At 45.4% G+C, this 24,839-nt stretch overlaps 1 protein-coding gene across 3 annotated transcripts in view; it reads right to left on the reverse strand.

Moving 5' to 3' along the window:
* Positions 1-24,839, reverse strand: part of ZBTB7C (zinc finger and BTB domain containing 7C) — a 984,162-nt gene that overhangs the window by 32,927 nt on the left and 926,396 nt on the right. The window lies entirely within an intron of this gene.

Consider the following 24,839-nt stretch of genomic DNA (forward strand, 5'->3'; position numbering starts at 1 on the left):
CACAAGAGAAGAACTTAATGAGTTTACAAGTTATATCAACAATATAGACCCGCGTATTCAGTTCACCTCAGAAATTGGCAATCCAGGAATCCATTATCTGGATATCCTGGTGAACGTAAACAACCAACAAATCACTACCTCTTTGTTTACAAAACCTACAGACAGGAACAATCTATTACACCGTATGAGTTTCCATCCACAAAACACTCTGAGGAATTTACCTTATGGTCAAATGTTGCGATTAAAAAGAATTATCAGTGATGACAGAGAGTACGAACAAGAACTTGAAAAACTAAGCAAAAAACTTAAAGATAGGGGATACCCGAATGAAGATCTACAGACAGCAAAAGAAAAGGTACAAAAAATAACAAGAACCAGCACTCTAGCACCAAAGGACAAAAAGCAATCCCCATCACTTGTACATGTGTCTAAATATTCATCCCAAAGTATGCAGATCAAAAGATGTATAAATAAACATTGGACAATACTTAAAAATGACGAAAGAACTAAGAATCTCTTCTTAGAGACCCCAACGTTTGCTTATCAAAGATCCAGCAACCTTAGGGATTATCTAGTTAACACAAGAGATACCAGAACCAAAAGGATCAAACCAAAAAAGACGGGAACATTTCCATGTTTAAATTGCAGTAATTGCAATAACATTATTAAAGGAGGAGTGGTTCCCCATCCATACACGGGAGAAAAGATCATGATAAAAAGCTATGGCACCTGCAATACCGAGAACTGCATTTACTGCATACGTTGCCCATGTGGACTTTACTATGTAGGTGAAACAGGGCGTAAACTGAGAATTCGGATGAATGAACATAAATCATGTATACGCAATAAGAACATCAATTCAGCCGTAGCAAGACACTTTAATGCAAAGCAACATAATATCTCTCAAGTCAAGTTCCAAATTTTGGAAACCCTGGAAATGACAAGCATATATGCTGATTTGAAAAAAAGAAGGCAACAAAGAGAAGCCTATTGGATAGATCGTCTCGATTCCTTGGCACCACGAGGGCTCAACGAGGAATTTGATCTCAACTGCTTTTTGTAATGATGTCACTATTTGTTCACCGTGCAATATCAATAATGAACATGCTAAATTGTCTCATGCTCATGCAATAAGTATAAATCACTACTCGATTTGAAAACACTGTTGCTTTCTGCTATAACCATTTGTTGTAAACATTTATTATTTATTAGTTTGTATTTTCCTTTGTTGATGTATACTAGACAGTATATCTTTACGCTATATGACCTTACATTAATGGCCAATTAGCCAATTAGCCATGAGGTACACGACGATACTATCAGAACATACATGTGCTAGAGGTACAACTTAAATACACAGATATCATGAAGCTTTAATATTCTTACATGTGCAATTAATATCCTAACATTCACATCCCTTACATTTGCCATTTATATTTCACACTCTATGCCACTTATGTCCCAGTATTGCCTCTACCAATATGGCCGACTTGGTTATACACAAGCGGCCATTTTGTTTACATAACGTTGCCCAGGGCAACGACACGAACCGCGAGTCTCAGACGCTGTTCGGAGTTGATCGAGCAAGACGTAGCTCAGAGTGCTCCAGGTAAGCCATACCTTTGCACAAAGCGACGCGAAGTAAGATCGCGTATAGATCAATAGCAGCTAATTACTCGGAGGAGATAACACATTTGTTCTCCCCACACTAGGCAGTGCTTCATAGAGAAACACCACACGCGGACAGCACGCGTGGGTTGCATACTGATACACAGGTTAGTGAAATGTTCAACTAGCCACAGGTATTCTCACACAATATAGCACGACAATCAACACTCTGGCACAATAAGCACACGCCGCCTAACTTTACCTCTAAGCACCATAGTCACCAAAAAGGCTTAATCGGCAATTTTAGTACGCAGTTGATTAGTCCCATTAATTGTTTGAATTATAGAGCAATATCATTATCTGTGCAAATATTGTATTTTTACTGTCTACAATCATGTATGCTTACTTGTTTGTTTTTTCTCCTCTCTCCCATCTCACTTTTTTGTTAAATATTTGTTTGTCCTTGTGGGCGCCCTGTTTGTTTATCATGATTGTTTTGTTTATTATGATTGTTTTGGTTATTAATTCTTGAATATCTGGTTGTTACACATGATGTATGGAACAATTATTAATTTAAACATTGTAAACCTTCTAAATCTACATATAATGCATTATTATGTGTGTAGTACTAACCTGGCTCTGACGAAGGATACAATCCGAAATGCATTAGCCAGATGGGTTTTCTGTTTTGCCTCAATTGAGATAATTAGCTTTTTTGGTGAAGTTTAACCAATTAAGCACAATTTTTTATGAGCTTTATAAACACAGCAATTGAAAAATTAAAAAATATACACATCTGTGAATTACGATTGAAGTTGGATTTTATTAACTGAATAACGATCACAAAAGAAATCGATTAACCCTTAGTGGGAATCAAGGGTGTGCGGCCCACACCGAAGGCACTTTTGCCTCGGTCTCTTTTTCTCCATGTTCATTTTCTGTGCCCAACACGGTGGCACATGATAGTGGGCTGCACCCCATTAATATATTTATTAACAAAATAACATTCCATTGAAAACGAAATACACTATTAAGAAAGTAAGCTGTGCACTCTCGCCCCTCTCTCTTATCAAGATTTACACCGCCTTGCCACCCCTCGCAATCCCATGATAATGCCAAGCGACCAAGGTTATGTTACATGAGATTGGCAGTAATCTACTTTTGATTTACTGCCAAACGTATAATGAGACCCTTTGTTTTACTACAAACTTTTGCCTCCCAAATGAACCCACAAATTGACTCCCATGGGTAGATTTGGGGATCAATTCTAGGATGCCAAGTTGCCACGCCTAGAAACACTTGTGTACAGGCGCATTATAAATGACTTATCATATCATAGCACTCTAGCACATTTGACTAAGTAACAAGTATACATTGACGATGGGACTAAACCCGGTCTGAAAGTAAACAAAGGGTCATATTGTATAATGCACTACACAGTAGACAATATAACTGAACATGACATTTCTCTCTAGGGTTAGCTCTCTCCGTTATCAGTATATTCTTGTTACTGTGTAAAATGTGCTTGCGAGTCACAAAGATTCCGTCTAAAATGGCAGCCCACAGGAGTCAATTACTCCATTACCTACAGTCCTACTGATGATTGCATCTTTAGTTTAAAGAAATGTTGCATTATTCCATTCCTCTGAAACATATCTAGGGGAAATTGAGTGCTGAATGCACACCTCTTAGCTCATCCACATTTGAAGAATGTCAACTGCCGGGAATACATTTTAACTGTCCCATCAGACCACTTGACTGGCGTGAATTTCACTGCCCTCAACCTTTACCAACAGTCTAAAATGAATTACTTCTCATTGGCTGGAATGGGGTCACCCAGCCAAACGCACCTAATAACTCTCACTGTGGGGAGTCAGTGGGCAGAGAGGCATGGCTGAATGCCTTGACACTACCTTAAACTTAAACCCTTGAGAAGACTGGGCAAATGCCAAAGCTTTCAGGAGGATTCTATGTCAAGACAAGAGGCGAGCATTCTGCTTCACTTCTTTCATTGCTACTCTCCAGCAGCTCTTCAAAACTTATAAAATGTTCCCTTTTTTGGTTTTATTTACAACTGTATTGATAAACTTGTTCAGAAAACTGTTGGAGAAAGACCATTATTCCCCATAAATGTTTTCTTCTCAGTAGTTTTCCTGTTTGTAACTTCAACCAATCAAGATCCTCCGTTCCTCTATAAGTCACATCCTGCCTGGGTCCCTTCCTCTTCTTTTGGCTGCTCTTCAAGCAGATTGGTACCATTTCACATTCACAGAGAGATAGTATATATGATTGTAATTAAATAAAGACATTAGATAGACAGTGTGGGTCATTATGACCCAGGCGGTAAGGACACCAACTTTACCACCGTGGTGTAAACTACGTTTGGTGGTGGATGGCGGATTTACCGCCCCATTCCAAGGTGAGTGGGGCGATAAATCCCCATTTGCCATTTACCCTTCCCCATTCCCATTTTTGCCCCATAGGGCATGATGGGAGTGGGGAAGGCGCAAATTACGGCACCGTAAATTACGGTGCCGTAATTAGCACCAAGGCGGTTTAGCGCCATGGATTTTAACGGCTGCTAAAAGCAGCCGTTAAAATTGGAATCAGGCGTTAAGGGTTAACAACGGCGTTTTGTAACTGAACATGCTCAGGAGCAATAACACGTAATTAAACTCACGAGTCAGCGACTCTTTTTTATGCGAGAGTTAAAGTGCGTTGTAGTGCGACCAAATGTGTAAGCGAGTAGTTCTATAAAGGGATTTTAATTTATTGAGGAGTGAGCACGAGCGAGCATAACAGGGCCGACAGCATAGCAGCGTTACAAAGGTTCTGTGGGAGAGCGAGCTGAGTCTGTGAGCAAACTCACCCACGTCAGTAGATCGCCTCGCACCCCTCTTGCAATATTACGAATAAGAGTGGGTGCGCTCCAAGCGCCCAAGACTGCATGTCAGAAGTGGTATACCCATTAGAGACCCGGCCCTGCAATAATCAATGCAAGCGGCGTTACCAAGCTCCTCAAGTCTTTGTAGCAGAGAAGTGTGCACAGTCCATATAAGCCGGTCAAGTGGCACAGCGAGTAGAGCGCTCGCTTTGACACCCGTGCAGAGCCTGCTAACGCAGGTTTGAATCCCGGCGGGGCCAAACTCAGCCTTTCATCCTTCCGAGGTCGATAAATGAGCACCACACACCGTGGGTAATAATAAGCAGCGCTCAGATACCTGAGGGTTCGTAGCGCTATATAAATGCCAAATTATAATTAATTAATTATAATTATAATTATTATTATTATATGGCATAGAGAAACGGATAAGCAGGATAAACGCTATAAAGCATAAAAATACATTAGTACCCGGCACACGCGGCGCAACGGGAATACAGCGTGGTGATTGGCTCATTTGCGAGCCATACCACACAGTATTCCCTTTTACGCCGTGCGTGCCGGGTTCTCTGTTCCTGGCGAGGGGCGTGGCAGCCCCTCAGCCAACGAGGAGGCTCGTAACGGGGCAATCCCCGCTCCGAGCCTCCCCATGGCCGGAGGCTTCCCTCTTCCCCCGCCGGGGACTCTGGTAAGATTTTTTTCATTTTTTTCCCCCTTTCCTCCTCCTTCCTCCCACCCCACCCCACCCCACTTACCTTCTATACCGCAATCTCCGGCGGGGGACGATGGAAACCTCCAGCCGCGTGAAGACTCGGAGCGAGGCCATCCCTGCTCCAAGCCCCCATACGGCTGGAGGCTTCCATCGTACCCCTGCCGGAGACCGCAGTACGTTTTTTTTTCTTTTTTCCTTGCTCACCCCACTTACCTTCTTTTTTTCTTCTTTTCTCGGGAGCAGACACGCGCGCCCACTCCCGATGGCCGCCATGGAAAGGGAAAACGGACTAGGTTTTGCCTTTCCCGGCTGCCATTTTTTTGACATTTTTTTATTTTTTTTTCTGTTCCAAAACGTTTCCGAACAGAAAAAAAGCAATTACTACACTGGTCTAACGGGCCGGGGTACTAATGGCAATAAGCTCCTCGACTGCGGGCCAATACTACCCGAGGTAACTACGGCCCCGGGGGCATTACCTGGGGCGGTATTGGCCCGCAGTCTCGTGGCTTATTGCCACATTACAGTCTACAGTATACAGACATATACAGAGCTCCCATTAACCATGTGAGCTTAATGGTCTGAAGCATGGATCAGGAAGCAGATCAAGATAGCTGGAGTGAAGAGAGTGAAGAGGAATTGATATACGAGGAAGACAGAGACCAAACACTTAGTGTCAAAAAAGTGCTGGGTCCAAGTGAGGGCATATCCACTGGACACCCCACAAAAGGGGTTGTAAAGCAAGGGGGTAAAACCACCCAGAAGAGGCAAGCCTCTTCTTCTCCCAGGGGTCAAAGTAATGGGGAAAAAATAAAGCCCCAAGAGGCAGCTGATGCATTTGGCAAGGTCAATGCCTTCCTCCTCAAGTTAGCTATGCCCAGACTCTGATCCCCTACCCCAGGGTGAAAAATACAGGGGACACAGATACGTCGACCAATGACGTAATGATGGCATGGTGTTGTGTGGAATTTGATGATCGTGGCATAAGGATGATGGCAGACTCTGGGTCGAAACATACGATTATCTCAATGACATCTTTTGAGAGAGTGTGGCATAGAGTGCAGTTGTGCAATACCTGATATTGCACTAAGTGGATGTGAGGGTGAGAAAATTGCCATTAAATGATATATTGTGGCCACTTGTTCATATAATGATGATGATGACAATATCCAGACAGGGATGCAGCCACACGCACTAATAAGTGATTCTAAAGCAGTGGGAACCGTGCAAGAGAACAATGAAGACATGTCAGACATGTTTGGATCTGAGAGCATCAGACACCCGAGGTCCACCCCCAGGGTTACATTATACATGGCATAAAAGAGGCATAAAAGAGGCAGACACCCCTGGAGGAGACACGTTTTCGCATGATAGCAGAATTACCAAGACCCAAGCTACTGGGTAAAGTAGCAGAGACACCAGAGACACCAGAATTGGATCCAAAGATGTGAAGAAAGGTATGGACAGAGCATGGAAAGGGTCCCAGGATAAAGTCCGGTATTTAGCAGGATCCATCGCAAAAATAAGGATCTTGCGAGAGAGCCGAAGACACCAGGGAGCCTGTAGATGCACATATACTGGCCAACTGGGCACAAAGAGCGGTGTGCATGCTCGGCAACACAAATTGCGTGTTATCCTCTGAAAGAAGGAGAGGTTTCTCCTAAAATAGGATCATAAATTAGGTGATTTAGCTTCATATGAGGCAGGAGAATTCTTCTTTTTTATTTTTTACATTTGTGGAATGCCCAGACACGAGGGCAGCATGGTGCTTGTACAAATCAAGACTCCCTGTGCTGTAAGCCTGGGTAATCTTCATTGTCATTTACATCTGGAAAAGTAAGATACACACGTGTAATTCACAAATGGTGAAAGCCATGTGCCTAAGACTATGTTATCAGTGCACACTGCACACCAAATATTCATAAGCGGGTGTTTTTGGTGAGGGCCATAGAGGGCTATAGCAATGTAGGGCAAATGGTGGTATACAAGCAGACATATGCAATTTCTATTAATGGACAATTGCCCATTGAGAGGCACGACAAAGCTGCACACCACCTGGAAAGTGTAGGCAAGACCCTCACAGGTACAAGGGTTGCCAGAGCACTTGGTGGGGCTTTGGAAAGGTTCGAGAAATACGAAAGCCGGGTCCGGGACCCACAACACAATTTAGAAGAGCACCACAAATCCTCTTCTTCAGCACTGTACCTGGCAGAGAGGTGAGCCAGGCCAACCAGAGCAACCAGAAAGAGAAGTGTGTCTCTCTGAAGTTCACCCAGTTGAGAAAAGCATCACTCTTTCCTATTGTAGTGCTTAAGGGGAAGTTACATCATAAAACTATAACATGGGTAAGTAAAGAGAAAGATAACTTTGTGCCATAACTATGTGGTCATCGAAATGGTCACCATTGTTATTATAAATGGAGCAATACTGCATTCTGTTAAACTATGACCGGTTTTTTTATGCCTTATTTGCCGAAATTACCAGTCTATATCACTATAGAAGTGATATATTTAAAGGCCCTGATTCATGGAATTATTTGTGTGTAAAATGGAGATTTGCGTGCCATTGTGCCTGCAAATCCCCATTCGTCAAACATGAATTTGCCGGCAGAATGGCACGCAAATCTCCGTTTTACACGCAAATAATTCCATGAATCAGGGCCTTTAAATATATCACTTCTATAGTGATATAGACTGGTAATTTCGGCAAATAAGGCACAGTAAAAGAGAATGCATTGCCTAAGGGAACACATTTTCATTAAAGGGTGAAGCTGTGATCCGAACACAATCTACAATATTGGAATTGATCACGTCTTGTCTCAGCTCTGCTTGGCAAAATATATATAAAAAAATAACCTGACAGTTATATAAACCAACTATAGAATATGTTATGCTCAATGCAATGCTTTAACTAGCAATATTCAAAGTAATTTAAGGCCAACCAGCCCCCAATGGGTTTTGCAACTGTACTTTCAAGTCTTAGATTGAGAACACATGAAGTTGTGAGATAAGGCCACTTGATTGTAGTCATGGCTTGACACCCACTTGCAGATTTTGATTATGCACACTGTAGAGGAAATGGGAAGTTTCTGATAACGCATATCCGTGCATTTGCATGTGACTCAGACACAATTTAAAAAGGGTGTATGTGGTCATTTTGTGATTTTCATTTTTTCAAGGGGCTGATTTCAGTAGCCAACGTGAGCCTCATGCTATATTTGGGATGAGGAAACCCTCGTCAGTTATCAGCCAAGCAGGAATGCGCAATTCGGGAGACTTTCTGCCATCATGGATAATGAGCTGCCCATTCAAATGTGCAGAGCCTTGTTAAAAAGGTATTGGTAAGGCCCTAATTGCTGGTGCTGGGAGAGGTGGGCACATTATTCTGGTAGTTACGGTTGTGGGTGTGAGAGGGGGGCTGCATGGCTCGCAGGAGTACGAGGCAATTCCCCACCACACATGAGCTCCATGCCTTGCCTTGGCCCTAGCCCTGTTCCTTGACTCATGGAGGGCTGGAACCAGGAAGTCTTGCTACACAGCGGAGTAATCTTCACTGGGGGCATTCCTCTTTGTCGGGTTACCGGCATGTATAGATCCTCTGTGCCGCTTGTGTCTTAAAGGCGGCTTCAGAGCACGAGGATCTTCAGACGTGATGCTCTGTCACGTGACCCTGCTAGAAAAAGGTGTGAAAACTCCCAGATTTGGAGCCGAATGTTGCCATCTTGCCAGACGGAGCCTTCACCATGAATACTGGTGGAATGGTTAGAACATCTTGGATTTATCTTGCAAGGCGTTTTCATAGGCAGCCGGCGCCACTTCCCCATAATGTCCCAAATCTGGAGTTGCACCTTACTCTCCACTGGCTGCCAATGGCGCCCTGTTGAGTGGGTGTGACATCTCCACTGCACCTGATCGAGCAATCTGGTGTCCCAGTGTGGAGGTTGTTGAGTTCCGACGGGATCGGGACTCCAGGACTGATAAGGCATGCAAATAAATCAGGCGTATGAAATGAGACGCGGGAGCCGGGGTAAATGAGATCTACTCTTCTTTATTATCTGCACCGAACTGTCGTCCGAGGCGGTAGCCCCGCCTCTTCCCTTTCCCTGGCCTCGCCCCACAACCCTGGCATCAACAAAGAGAAAGGACACAAATACTGACAATGAACGTCCATAGAAATAGGACACAACATCTCCCCCTCACTTAAATGAGGAGTACGTCTTACTTCATTTCTTCTATCCACCGAGTGGGTCGGCGTATGTTCCTTTTGGACGGGCTCCTCCGTGGTGTCTTCTCCCAGTCCATAGGTGTGTCACTGTCGCTGTCATCCGCATCACGTTCTTCCATCCGGTATTCGGACTCCACATCTGAGGATTCATAGTCAATCCTCAAGCGATCAGTGGCCTGTTCAGTGCTTCCCTCAAAGTTTTTGAAGAATGACGAGTTTCTCGTAATGGTTCCCCGTGGGCTGGCAGCTGTTATCATAGAGCCGTTGACGTGTGTCACCTCTAAGGGTTCAGGTCTGAACGCCGGGGTGTCCTTGGTGTTTTGTTCTTGTCTTACTAACACCACATCGCCCACTTGAATGTGACAAGGCTTGGCTTGCCTCTTTTGGTCAGTGTATGCTTTTGCTTTTTCTTTGCTTCGCTTGTCACGATTGAGTGCGTCACCAACTATGGTTGACGATGGTAGGGCACGGGGGTTATGAGGCAGTTGTGTTCGTATGATACGGCCAAACATTAGTGCGGATGGACACACCCCTGTGGTGCTATGTGGAGTATTCCTGTATTCTCGTAGGAGAGTGCAGATGGCCTGCATGAATGAACGATTTGTGATGGAACATACTTGGAGGGTTCTCTTGAGAGAGCTCATGAACTTCTCGGCCATTCCATTTGCTTGTGGCCACAGTGGTGTGATTGTTCTATGTTGAAAACCGAGATGTTCCGCGAACATTGCGAAGTCGTGCCCACTGAATGGTGGACCATTGTCTGACTTTACTATTGATGGTATGCCATAGTCAGAAAAAGTCTTGTCCAGGGCAGGTATTACGGCTTGTGCACTTGTTGAGTGAATGAGATGTACCTCAGGGAATCTTGACATTTCGTCCACAATTACCAGCACATATTTCCCATTTGCCAAAGGTCCAAACATGTCTACTGCCACTCTGTCCCACACTTGCAGAGGCATCTCTGACGACTGGAGGGGTGCTGGGAATGTTCGGGGCCCCACCGCCTGGCATGTGAGGCAGTTGCCTAGGATTTGTTCCACTTGTTCATCCAGTTTTGGGAACCAGACCTTTGTTCTCAGTTGTCTCTTTGTGGACACTATGCCACGGTGGCCAGCGTGAGCTATGTCCAGTATTTGTTTTTGCAGGCTAGTGGGGATTACAATTCTGTTCTCTTTAAGGAGCAAACCTTCAGGGGACACAGACAATGTGTGTTGTATCAGTTTGAAAACACGAAGTTGCACTTTCTCTGCTTCCGTCAATTCTTTGATGTACCACCGGCCCGTTCGCAGACACTCCTTTACAATTGGTAGGAGCTTGTCTGCCGATGTGGCTTCCACAAGTTGAGCGATGGAGACATGCTTTGGAAGTGCATTGTTGACCAAAAAGTTGATGTATTGGTTTGCTTTTGTGGACTGGCGTTCCACTTGAGCTGGTAACGGGTATCTTGACAGAAAATCAGCGGGATTGTTTTCTTTACCTGGTCGATGCACAATCTTGAAAGAATATTCTTGTAGACGCAGACCCCATCTGGCAATCCGGGGAGGCATTTTGGCAGTGGGTTTGCCATATATCATTGTCAGCGCCTGGTGATCTGTAACAACAGTGAATGGGCGGCCATATAGGAAGAGATGGTAGTGTTCGCACGCCCATACAACTGCAAGGCTTTCCTTTTCGGGTTGCGAATACGCACATTCTGCCTTTGACAAACTCTGACTGGCATAGGCTACAATGCGCTTGGGTGAATTGGGAGGGGCTCCCGGTCTGGATTGAGCTAGAATGGCACCCAGGCCTACTGGGCTGGCATCTACTGTGAGTTCCGTGTCGTAATCAGGGTCATAGTAGGCCATACACGAAGCTGATGATATGCGTTATTTGATTTCCTGGAAGGCCTTTTCGCATTCTGTTGTCCATTCAAACTCCTGGTCTTTTCCGGTGAGGACCATTAACGGGGTGCTCACTGACGCAAAGTCTTGAATATATCTCGTGCAATAGCTCGCCATGCCCAGAAAGGATCGTATGGCCGATGGTGAAGTGGGAGTGGGGGCATCCACCAGTGCTTGTACCTTCTCTGGATCTAGACGCATGCCTTTGTTTGAAAATATGTGTCCAAAGAATTTGAGCGTGGTTTTGCTAATCTCACATTTTTCCGGGTTGAGAGTGAGATGGGCGTTTTCTAACGCCATGCAAACCCTTCTTAGAGTGTCGTCATGACTTTCTTGGGAGTTGCCGAAAATGAGAATGTCATCACTGTAATTCAAGCAGTGTGGAATGTGTTTTATTATTTGGTGTATTTCATTCTGAAAGATTTCGGCCGCAGACGACACTCCAAAGCTTAGTCTTTTATATCTGAAAAGTCCCAGATGAGTTGAGAATGTGGTGATATACCGTGATGAAGGGTGAAGTTCGAGCTGATGATAACCTTTGTTCAGGTCAAGTTTCGATAAAGTGGTGGCTCCGTGAAGAAGGTGTATCATGTCAGTCATGCGTGGAGCCAAGTGTCGTTCTCTTTCAATGGCTACATTTGGTGCACGCATGTCTACACAGATGCGTATTTTGGAGGTACTATCTTTCTTGGGTACTGGGACTATTGGTGACACCCATGGGGTTGGGCCCGACGCTGGTTCAATTATGTCCTGTTGGAGTAGTGAGTGTATCTCGTCTTCTACTTGCCTTTGTATATTGAGGGGAATGCCCCGGTAGTGCTGAGCAATGGGTTTCACCTGTTGGTTGATGTGTAATTTGATTTGCCTATCCTTTAGGCGCCCCAGTCCCTTGAAAAGTGAAGGAAATAACTTCTGAATCATGTCTTTGGCGCTGGAGGTGTATGCGGACATGATCTGATACATGATACTAATTAGACCCATTTGTATGGCTGTGCGGAAGCTTAGGATGCTTCCTCCCGGAACGTCTCCTTTAATTACATATATTTTTATTTTCTGGCTCTGCTCTTTGTATTAAAAAAGCAAAAGACCAAGTACGCAACAAGGTCACTCAGCCGCTCTCCAAAAAACCAAATCCGGGTAAAATTGATAATGCAAATTTTTCAAAAGTTTAATGTATTTCCAAAAATATATGTTCACATATAATAACCACGATGGTCCATTGATTTTTCAAAAAAAGAGTTTTTATCAACAAGTAGTTGCGTAAAAGCATAATAATCCGCCTCGTGGTGTGAGGCGTTGCTAATGTTTATTTAGCGAGGAAGGAAAAGCCACTTAGCATCTCATATCAGACCAAAACATTTGCCAATGCATTTCGGATTCATATATCCTTCTTCAGGGCGAGTCTGCAAATAGTACATGTGTCATTCCATAATATTCCAAAATTAGTGTATTGACAATAATCATATGAATAAAGTAAATAACATACCAATAGTTGTGGTGGTGGAAAAGGTCAAGATTGATAGATGCGGATAACAGGAAACAGAAAAAGAAGAAACCAGCAGTGAGAAGGCTGATGCATATGAGATTGACAGAAGTAAGAAGTTCGAATAGCATTTACCTGACTGAGTGATAAAATGCTTGCATACGTGGTGGCTTGGTGTGCGAAAACATGTAGACGGCAGTGAACTGCCCGGGAAAATGTCAGCGCCGTAGCGCAGCCTTCGGAATGGGCTGAAATGTAATAAAAGTACCATGAGCTATAGAAGCAGACAGGTACGATCAGTGTAGAAAAATCTTTAAGAAGGCTTACCGTGAGACCAGCGAGCGGTGGAACTGTCCCTCTCGCTAGCTCGCCTGAAACTGCGGTGCACGCATCGGCGCATTGTCAAGACAACGCCTCTTAAATATTCCACGTGACCGCGCTCCCGAAGGACACGCGGCTAGAAATAACAGACTGTGTGTGGATCTCCGGAAGGGAGTGCAAAGTAAAAAATTAATTATCTTTCTATCAAAAGGTGATCACGGAATAATGGTGACTCAAAAATATAATAATGTAATTAATGGAAAACATGGAAACAGAAGAAATACTGACATTTGAAGCAGAAGAAAAGAAGAGTAAAGACAAGCGATGGCAAGAGGTGTGAAAGTAAGATGGCAACTAATAAGGTGCCCAATCTAGGAACGGGCTACTAAATATGTTAAGCACAGTATACATGATATTAGTAACACATAGTTGTGGAATTACACTCTAAAATTACAATCGACATACAATATGCAGTGTCGAACAGTGACGACACCAAAGAGAGTAACACTGATGGCACAAGCCTCCCCACTGCTATGGTGGCGCAAAACGCCACCTTGGGTCCCAGACAATTGTCCAGGAGACGTAGCGGGGAGGACATAAATAGATCAGTCACATGGAAATTCACAGTATATAATAGCTAGAAACATGTCCATAAAATCAAAGAAAAATTATAGAAAACAGTGATAATTAATCTCCTCGTTCATTCCATGGGGAACCAAACTCCCAAGTTTGTCGATCCAAAATGTCTCTCTTCGGTTCAACCGCTGGTTCAAATCTTCGTGAGGATTATTCTTAGTCAGTACCTCCAAGATCACAAATCTGATTTGGGTCAAATTATGACCATTCTCCATCCAGTGGCGGGCTACAGCAGAGTTGGTGTTAGCAGTCCGGATGCATGAGCGATGCTCATTCCACCTCATTTTAGCCATTCTTGTGGATTGTCCCACATAGAATTTTCCACACGGGCATTTAATGCCGTAGATTATATTGGTGCTATCACAAGTACCATAGTTCTTGAGCGGAATCTTTTCCCCTGTTCTGGGATGGTTGATAAAATCTCCTTTAATTACTGAATTACAATTGGTGCAGTGGAGACAAGGGTATGTCCCAGTGCGTTGGGTTACAGATTCTTTCAAGGGGGGTCTAGTATATACCAGTTCATCTCTCAGGTTCCTGCTACGTTGATAGGCTAAAAAGAAACTTTGTTATCTATCCAAAATCCCAGAAATAAGAGAGAACTAAAAACACCAGTATTTGTTTCTAAATTTTCAACTCAGAGCAGCAGGATTAAGAAAACCATTAGTAAGCACTGGGGGATTTTGAAGAATGATGCCCGAGTACAAAGTTTATTCACTGAATTACCGGTATTTGCCTATCAACGTAGCTGATACATACCCTTGTCTCCACTGCACCAATTGTAATTCAGTAATTAAAGGAGATTTTATCAACCATCCCAGAACAGGGGAAAAGATTCCGCTCAAGAACTATGGTACTTGTGATAGCACCAATATAATCTACGGCATTAAATGCCCGTGTGGAAAATTCTATGTGGGACAATCCACAAGAATGGCTAAAATGAGGTGGAATGAGCATCGCTCATGCATCCGGACTGCTAACACCAACTCTGCTGTAGCCCGCCACTGGATGGAGAATGGTCATAATTTGACCCAAATCAGATTTGTGATCTTGGAGGTACTGACTAAGAATAATCCTCACGAAGATTTGAACCAGCGGTTGAACCGAAGAGAGACATTTTGGATCGACAAACTTGGGAGTTTGGTTCCCCATGGAATGAACGAGGAGATTAATTATCACTGTTTTCTATAATTTTTCTTTGATTTTATGGACATGTTTCTACTATTATATACTGTGAATTTCCATGTGACTGATCTATTTATGTCCTCCCCGCTACGTCTCCTGGACAATTGTCTGGGACCCAAGGTGGCGTTTTGCGCCACCATAGCAGTGGGGAGGCTTGTGCCATCAGTGTTACTCTCTTTGGTGTCGTCACTGTTCGACACTGCATATTGTATGTCGATTGTAATTTTAGAGTGTAATTCCACAACTATGTGTTACTAATATCATGTATACTGTGCTTAACATATTTAGTAGCCCGTTCCTAGATTGGGCACCTTATTAGTTGCCATCTTACTTTCACACCTCTTGCCATCGCTTGTCTTTACTCTTCTTTTCTTCTGCTTCAAATGTCAGTATTTCTTCTGTTTCCATGTTTTCCATTAATTACATTATTATATTTTTGAGTCACCATTATTCCGTGATCACCTTTTGATAGAAAGATAATTAATTTTTTACTTTGCACTCCCTTCCGGAGATCCACACACAGTCTGTTATTTCTAGCCGCGTGTCCTTCGGGAGCGCGGTCACGTGGAATATTTAAGAGGCGTTGTCTTGACAACGCGCCGATGCGTGCACCGCAGTTTCAGGCGAGCTAGCGAGAGGGACAGTTCCACCGCTCGCTGGTCTCACGGTAAGCCTTCTTAAAGATTTTTCTACACTGATCGTACCTGTCTGCTTCTATAGCTCATGGTACTTTTATTACATTTCAGCCCATTCCGAAGGCTGCGCTACGGCGCTGACATTTTCCTGGGCAGTTCACTGCCGTCTACATGTTTTCGCACACCAAGCCACCACGTATGCAAGCATTTTATCACTCAGTCAGGTAAATGCTATTCGAACTTCTTACTTCTGTCAATCTCATATGCATCAGCCTTCTCACTGCTGGTTTCTTCTTTTTCTGTTTCCTGTTATCCGCATCTATCAATCTTGACCTTTTCCACCACCACAACTATTGGTATGTTATTTACTTTATTCATATGATTATTGTCAATACACTAATTTTGGAATATTATGGAATGACACATGTACTATTTGCAGACTCGCCCTGAAGAAGGATATATGAATCCGAAATGCATTGGCAAATGTTTTGGTCTGATATGAGATGCTAAGTGGCTTTTCCTTCCTCGCTAAATAAACATTAGCAACGCCTCACACCACGAGGCGGATTATTATGCTTTTACGCAACTACTTGTTGATAAAAACTCTTTTTTTGAAAAATCAATGGACCATCGTGGTTATTATATGTGAACATATATTTTTGGAAATACATTAAACTTTTGAAAAATTTGCATTATCAATTTTACCCGGATTTGGTTTTTTGGAGAGCGGCTGAGTGACCTTGTTGCGTACTTGGTCTTTTGCTTTTTAGTTGAATTTGAATTTGGGTGTCTCCTTATTTATCTCAGCTGGCTCCCTTTTACAATCTTTGGACAAGAAATTACATAAGAAACTAATTTTTTGAAAAATCAATATTTGAGTAAGGATTATATCCTTGAGTGGTGCCCACTTCTTTGCTGCTATTCTGCTCTTTGTATTGACAGTGTGCATTGAACATTCCTATACAATCTAGCGGTTTGTTGGACCCGTAGGGGTATATTAGCGTGTCAGCTTTCTGTAAGTCTTTCTTGCTTTGCAGAGATGTGTATATCATGTCATTTATAACATTGACAGTGGCGCCTGTGTCGATCAGAACTTCTAGGTTTTGCCCATTCAATTGGAGTAACAAGGTCAGACTGTATTCAGCCGCTATGGCATTTCCGATGGCGTGTACGTATGCTCGTTTTCTCTCCCCACTGGATGAAGATGACCTGGTTGTTTGTCTCTCCTGAGGCGAATCATCCACGTATCTGATCCTTTGTCTTGTTCTGCGGTGCGGGGAGTGGTGTCTGCTCTGTCGGCGGTTGGATGTATCTCTCCTTTCTTCTCGCCTCCTCGAGGATGGCGCGTGTTCCTTGGGTGAACTGTGAGAACGCCTCCTTTCATACGTGGAGCCTCGACTTGAATATTTGCGCGGGCTTTCCCGCCTGGAGCGTCCGCCTTCATGTCTCCCGCCTTCTCTCGTGCTTCCTGTGCCTTGGAGGAATTTAATGTTCTTGCAGACGGATTGGAAGTGGTTTTCCCCCCCGCATTTATCACACTGATGTCCAATCGCGGGACATGGGCCTACATGGGGAAAGCGGAATCCACATCGGTAGCATTTCTTTTGTTCTGACGGGCCAGCAGGTGTGCGGATGGGGCAGAGCGACGCTGACTTGGCATTTTGTGTGATGGAGATGTTACCCAGAGATTCAGTTTGCAGGGTTAGTGCAGCGTCCGCTCTTGCAATTTGAAGAATCTCTTCCAATGTCCTGCTCTTTTGCAGTAACTTTTTGCGAAAGTCAGGAGAACCACACCCTGCGATGGCTTGTGATTTTATGGCCTCTGCAGTGGAATATTTGTCAAAATCACAGTACTTGGCTCTCTTCCTTAGCCTCATGATGAAGTTATCCATGCTCTCTTCTTTGTCTTGTGTAGTTGTATGGAAGACATGTCTCTCATAGTCGACATTCCTTAGGGGTGCGAAGTATGCATTTAATGAGTCAATTATACCTTGAAATGAGTTGGTGTTGGCTTCAGGCATTTCGAATACAATGACCCGCACCATGGGACCCAATGAGTGAAGCAGGATGCCTCTCAACCGGCGTTCTTCTCTCACACCAGATGCATCAATGTAAATGTGGAGTTCTTTCAGCCAGCGAGCCCATCTGGTGGCCAGGCTATTGGTATCAGTCATATCAAAATGAGGGACTGCTTGTAGCTGCAAAGATTCAGAGGAATTGTCCTCACTGTTACTGGCTGCTCTCTGAGTGGAGCTGGCTTGAGGGCTCTGTAGGCCGCTGTCAGTGTTGTCTGCCGACATGTTAGTAGGTGTGTCTGAGCTGCGCTGCTGTGGCACTCTACTCACTGGACTGGTGTGCACTGCGGGTCCACCTCCGCTTCCTTCTTCAGCACGGCCTCGCCGGTTGAATGTGGGGGCTAGCGGTTATCTGGTCTGCATGGGGCGTCACTGGACAGCAGGCGGCCTTTCTCTTGCAGCGTGTGTGGGTTGGCGGGCGCCTTTCCACCACCGCCTCTTTGACTTGGTGTGACGCTGGGGTCAGGGCTTTCTTCGACCCTGCGACCCGCTCCGCACCGGAGCCGCGGCGAAGCACCGCAGTGTCTGAGGCCGCGGCGTTCCTCCGTGGCCCGCGCGCGGCGCAGGAGCTGCCTGCGTGATTGGGTCAGTCGTCCTCGTCGCCAATGTTGAGTTCCGACGGGATCGGGACTCCGGGACTGATAAGGCATGCAAATAAATCAGGCGTATGAAATGAGACGCGGGAGCCGGGGTAAATGAGATCTACTCTTCTTTATTATCTGCACCGAACTGTCGTCCGAGGCGGTAGCCCCGCCTCTTCCCTTTCCCTGGCCTCGCCCCACAACCCTGGCATCAACAAAGAGAAAGGACACAAATACTGACAATGAACGTCCATAGAAATAGGACACAACAGAGGTCATTGGCGTTTTCATTCCCCCGTGCAAGAAAGTGGCTGTATTCAGGGACAGTTTGTCCTGGGAAATAGAAAAAGAAGTGATGTTTTTAGTCTTGACCGAGTGAGTGATTGCACGTCCTGACCACCTCTGAGAAGTGGGAAATGACCACGGAGTGCCAGCAAGGCCCCGGGACTGGGCCTCAGCACTGCTGGCGTGTGGAACAGTGACGGCCGAGCAACAGCACCGTCTTCCACGAGCACGGGTCCACATTGCCACGAGCTACTTAGCATTCTGCCTACAGCTTAGAAGAGCCTGGTTAGCTTGGCACCAATGGCTTTCCGGGGCTACCTTTAGCTCGTCCGGCAAATTGTTGCCGATTCTGTGAGGCATTAAATCTGTGTGGTTGGGATTGTGATAATCCATATGATGCTTTTAAATAAGGTGATGCAGCGGCTGCTACCACACATTGAGAAGGAGCAAGGGAAGCGCCAAATATTGCCGTGTTCCACAATCTACGCGCACCCCTCGGCGGAAGCAAGATCCTGGTCTCCCCAACTGGCTCCTTCCCTCAAGAAATAATTGCACCCTCTCCTTCCATGGCCCTTTATCAGACCCTTCCTTTGAGTTGCTACATTTGGAGATTAAGGCGGAGAAGGTCAAAGGCGGCCAACAAGTCCAGCAGAGCGAGCACTACCGTCCACCCTCTCCGGGTGTTTAGCATCGGAGGGAGCACTCCTCACTGCACTGGGACATTCCTGACCACACCATCGGCGGCACTCCTCTCTGCAGGGGCGTTGCTAGGGGGGGCTAAGGGGGCTATAGCCCCTGATCTTTTGGTTGTAGCCCGGGATAGAATCTCAGGAGCTACAGCCAAAAGACTAGCTAGCCCCCAGTCCCGACAGTTCCGACATCAGCTTAGCCCCAGGTCTTTTCCACACCTAGCAACTCCCCTGCCTCTCTGCACCGAGGACATTCCTCACAGCACTGGGTGCATTCATGTACTCACTATTTCGAGTGTTCCTGGCTGCACTGGGGGCATTCAAGAACTCACCATTGGGGGAATGAATCACTGGCCTGGGGCCATGCGTGGTTTCAATATTGCGTGCATTCATCACGGTCCTAGAAGCAACCATGGTCTAGCCAACTGGGGCATTCACCACTGCATTGGGGGCATTCATGACTTCCCCATTAGCACCATTCATCTCCGAGCCATTTATGTGCTAGTCATCATGCAACTGGCATTCATGTATTACCAGCCATAATCACACGTGTGGCTTTCCGACGCATCCCCCGCCCCGCACTGACTTGCATATTTATATTAATTTTGTAAATGGACACACACACATAAAAAGGTGCTAACAGGGATGATTTCTTGTGGCTGTTTTATGTCACCAAGAGAATAGCACTTTGGTCCAGAACTTTGAGTTCATCGTGCCATGCTTCATGCCCAGTTACCGGCTAAGTAAGTGAGCAAGGAGGGTGCATTCACGGAACCGAGTTGATGCCCCCATGATAAAGGAATGCACCCTCCGCCTGGATCTTCCCTGCGCATGTGTACGTGACCCCTTTCTATCGGCGCCTGACAGAGCCGCACGATGGAGGCTAACATGCGATCTGGTATTTGTATTTGTATTTGTATTTATTTTATTTATATTGCGCACCTTGCCCAGAGGCTTGCGGGCGCATGTTTAGGAGGAAGTTACAAGTTACAGAAAGGAGGTTACAGGTTGCAGAAGTTACAGGTTGCAGAAGGGGTGATACAGTATACCGTTACAGGTGATATTAACATAGATAGTAACAACCCAGTTACAGGAGAAGGGTACAATCTGAGAGCAGTTACAGGTAGCAAGATAAGTATACATCAGATCCGTTTAAATTACAGCAGAATCGCTAGGCAGGCGAACCTAGATGCGTTAGGCAGATGAGAGAGCCGGAGTGACAATGTGCAGACAGCCGTGCAGAGACAAGCACTAGCCGCTGAAGGATGCAGGGGTGGAGGGTGGGGTATCTTGTTCTCGTAGCCAAAGTTTCGCTTTGGCTTTAAATTCGAGGCAGTGCGGAATGTTCCTTAGGGCGTTAGGAAGTGAGTTCCAAAGCTTGGCAGCAAGGACCGGAAAACTCGACCCTCCCGCCGAGCGTAATTTGAAGCTGGGGATGTCCAATGTGTGAATCTGGGCGGATCTCAAGGGTCTAATGGCTGTGTGTTGCGAGAAGCGTGATACTAAATAGGCAGGAGCTGCATTGTTCTGAGCCTTGTGTGTGAGAACAAGTGATTTGAGTGATATGCGGTGGGAAATGGGTAACCATTGAATGTTGCGTCTAAAATTGGAAATGTGGTTCCGTCTAGGTATGTTGAGTGCTGCCCTTATGGCGTTGTTTTGCGTGACCTGGAGTTTGTCCAGATTTCTTTGGCTGGTCCCAAGGTAGAGGGCGTTACAATAGTCGATTTTGGACAGGATGAGGGTTCTCGCGAGGGTCAGGCAGTTGTCCGGAGTCAGGAATGGTCTGCAGGCTGTGATCAATTTGCAGGTGTAAGAGGATGCAGAAACAACTGCATTAGTTTGTCGAATGAGGGACAGTGTGGAATCGAGGTAAATTCCGAGAGTTTTTGTGACATTGGCCACTTTAATGTCATTCCCGTCAATAGTGAAGGATTTATAGTTGGTGTCGAGTTTCGAAAGTTTAGTTTGGGAGCCCAGAATGATTAACTCAGTTTTTTCGTCGTTCAGGCAGAGCCCGTGATTAGCCATCCAGGCCTGGAGGACGGTGTAGACTGTATTGAGAGATTTAGAGTCGGTTACAAAATCACCCGTGATAGGGATGAGTATCTGGGTGTCATCCGCATAATTAGTGTAAGAGACACCCAGATAGTCAAGGATATCAAAGAGTGGTTTAGTAAACACATTGTAAAGTGTGGGAGATACACAGGATCCTTGAGGGACTCCACAAGGGACGTGGGATGGGTCAGCCGCTGCTAGTGGAGAGAAAACCCTCATGGTCCTGTTAGCAAGGAATGAGCTGATCCAAGAAGTAGCTGCGTCTGAGAAATGGGCGGCAATTTTGAGATGGTGACAGAGGATTTGGTGGTCGACCAGATCAAAGGCTGCTGAGAGATCAAGGTGGAGTAGGAGCGCCATTTTGCCCTTGTCTTTCAGGTCCTCAATTTGGGTTTTTAGATCTAGTAATGCTGTCTCAGTGCCATGCCTGGGACGGAAGCCAGATTGTCTCAACCCTAGTAGATTGTTGCGTTCGAGATACTCCTGGATTTGGAGATAGGCTGCGCGATCGAGGATTTTAAGCAGATAAGGCACGGTGGTGATGGGCCTGTAGTTTGAAGGGTTGCTAGGGTCCAGATTGGCTTTTTTAATTAAAGGTATGACCCAAGCATCCTTGAGGTTGTCAGGCACGGTACATGATTCAAAGGAGGCATTTATGAAGGAGGTAATAAATGGGGCGAGCTTAGGTGCGGCTTCCTTAATGATGACGGCAGGGCACGCATCACCTTGGCAATTGGAAGGTTTTAGCTTAGTTATGATGTTTTCTACTTCCTTGATAGAAAGGGGAGAGAAGCTGAATGGTTTAAGATCTTGTTTAGGCGCCTGGATTTTATGATTCACGGTGGCGCTGGTTGAGCCCGAGAGGTGGGTTTTTTTTGCATTGATTTTAGTTTGGAGAGTGGTAATTTTGTCTAGAAGAGCTTTTTGGATATTTGTGCACCATTCAGTGTCCGGGATACACTTATCGAGAGGAGCAATAGGGGACTCAAGTTCCTTGAGTATCTTAAAGAGTTCCTTGGTGTTAGAGCGGGCTTGAGTGATTCTTTTATTGTATGCTTCTTTTTAGCCGAGAGGATAGCTTCTTTATAAGCAAGGGTGGCAGACGTAAGGTTGTTTTTGTTGGCTAGGGACGGGGCATTTTTCCATAAGACATCGGCTTTTCTTTTTTCTTTGCGTAGGTCACGTAGCTGCGGTGTGAACCAGGAGTTCAAATGGGACCGCGGTTTTTGTTTACGCAATTTGATGGGGGCGATAGTGTTGAGGGCTTTTAACATAACACGATTATAAGTGTCTACTAACACTGTGGGGTCAGAGCATGACTCAGAAGCCGCGTTCAACAAAGGGAGGATGAGTGGTAGAAGTTTCTCAGTGGTGATGTCTTTTTTATTCCGTGTGAGCGTGGGTGGAGCGAGGTTTTGCGAGTCCTCAAGAGGGCTAGTGTTAATGGAGAAAGAAATTAAATGGTGGTCGGACCAAGCGCAGGAAGATACAGAGATATCATTGAGGGCGCAGTTCAAGTCGGCAACCCAATCAAGAGTACGGCCCTTGATGTGGGTGGGCTCCATGATATGTTGTGTGAAGCCGAAGTCAGACAGGACATTTGCTAAATCGGTGGCTTTGGTGTCATTCTTGTCCAGGTAACCCAGGTTGAAGTCACCCATGAACATAATTTGGGAGCTAGGCTTCGCACTAGATGCTAGGAAAAAGGAAATGTCTTCAACAAATGAAGATGTGGGGCCAGGGGGCCTATAAATGAGGTGGACTGTGGCTGTATGGTTGGGGGAGATAGGCAGTTTAAGAGAAAGAGATTCAGCTGAGAGTAACTGAAGGCTGTTTGCGGTTCTGATGTTGAGCGTGCTCTTAAATATGACGGCTAGGCCGCCGCCCTTAGTTTGATTAGTATCCCTGTCACATCTGATTATGGAGTAGTTGTCTGGGATGGCTAGTGACAGAGAGGGACCAGAGGCCGCGTGCAGCCAAGTTTCCGTGACTGCAAGTAAGTCCAGGTTTTCTGCGACAATGAGATCAGCAATATCAAGGGCATGAGCTTGGATAGATCGTGCGTTGATCAGAGCACCTTTGAGTGTAACGTTGTCTTGTTGTTTAGGGGCCGTAGTGGCGTTGTCTTGATGTGTGTCTGGGGTGGGTGTCGAAGGAGGATGTGGTTTGTGAGAGCTGGTGTTGCAGATGTTGTCTGGTACAGGGCTGTTAGTGTGGTATGACCAGTGTGTGCATCTAGATGCTAATTTTTGGTTCCTGATTGATAAGGCACAAGGTAGACTAGGTTGGGTGGCAGCAGATGACGTAACGCCGTGAGACTGTGTGCTGTCGTAGGCAGAATTGTAGGCCAGAGATAAGGTTGAGCGTATAGTGAGGTGGCTAGTGTGTGTGTCTGTGTTAATGGTTCCAACGTGTAAGTGCTGGGGTGCGAGGCGCAGCCGCGAACCAAGCCTCGAGTTTCTATTGAGAGTCGTGCAAGGGTAGGTATTGATAGTATCACGGCAGGTATGACTGAATGGCTGGTGAGAGACATGAGAGGTAGGTGGGCTGGTTCTGGTATTAAGTCTAGTGTTTCTCTTAGCGGTAGTACAAGGTTGGTTAGGAATTGGTCTTGTGGCAAAGTGGCGTATCCAGAGTGCTGGATCGTCCAAGTACGGATTTGCAGGAGTCATGGAGATGGGCCACGAGGAAGGGGTAGTGGTTACCGTATATGAGCTAGAGAATGTGTCTTGATTAGAGTGAGGGTTGGGTTGGCTAATCCAGTGTCTACTATATGTATACAGTAGGTGGATGAGAGTCGATAGGCACCAATACATGATGGGAGGCGTTTCTAGTACTCAGGGTAGCGGGTGTGGTCTGTTAGAGACCTGAGGCACAACACAGGTTGGTTCAATGTGGTCAGCGTGTAACCATAAGGATCGACACAGCAGTCAAAGTGGTCTGTGTGCGACTATAAGGCGCGACACAACAATCAAAGTGGTCTGAGGGCGACCATAATGCACAACACAATAGTCAATGTGGTCTGAGGGCGACCATAAGGCACAACACAATAGTCAATGTGGTCTGAGGGCGACCATAAGGCACAACACAATAGTCAATGTGGTCTGAGGGCGACCATAAGGCACAACACAATAGTCAATGTGGTCTGAGGGCGACCATGAGGCACAACACAATAGTCAGAGTGGTCTGTGTGCGACTATAAGGCGTGACACAACAATCAAAGTGGTCTGAGGGCGACCATAATGCACAACACAATAGTCAATGTGGTCTGAGGGCGACCATAAGGCATAACACAATAGTCAATGTGGTCTGAGGGCGACCATGAGGCACAACACAATAGTCAATGTGGTCTGTGTGCGACTATAAGGCGCGACACAACAATCAATGTGGTCTGAGGGCGACCATAAGGCACAACACAATAGTCAATGTGGTCTGAGGGCGACCATAAGGCACAACACAATAGTCAATGTGGTCTGAGGGCGACCATAAGGCACAACACAATGGTATTTTTCATAATTATCATTAATGAGTGTTTGGTGCTATGTGATAAAAAACATTTTTTTTTTAAAAACACTGTGCTTGTTTT

This window comes from Ambystoma mexicanum, chromosome 6p, assembly GCF_040938575.1.
Source record: "Ambystoma mexicanum isolate Mex_15411 chromosome 6p, UKY_AmexF1_1, whole genome shotgun sequence".
NCBI classification, from domain to species: Eukaryota; Metazoa; Chordata; class Amphibia; order Caudata; family Ambystomatidae; genus Ambystoma; species Ambystoma mexicanum.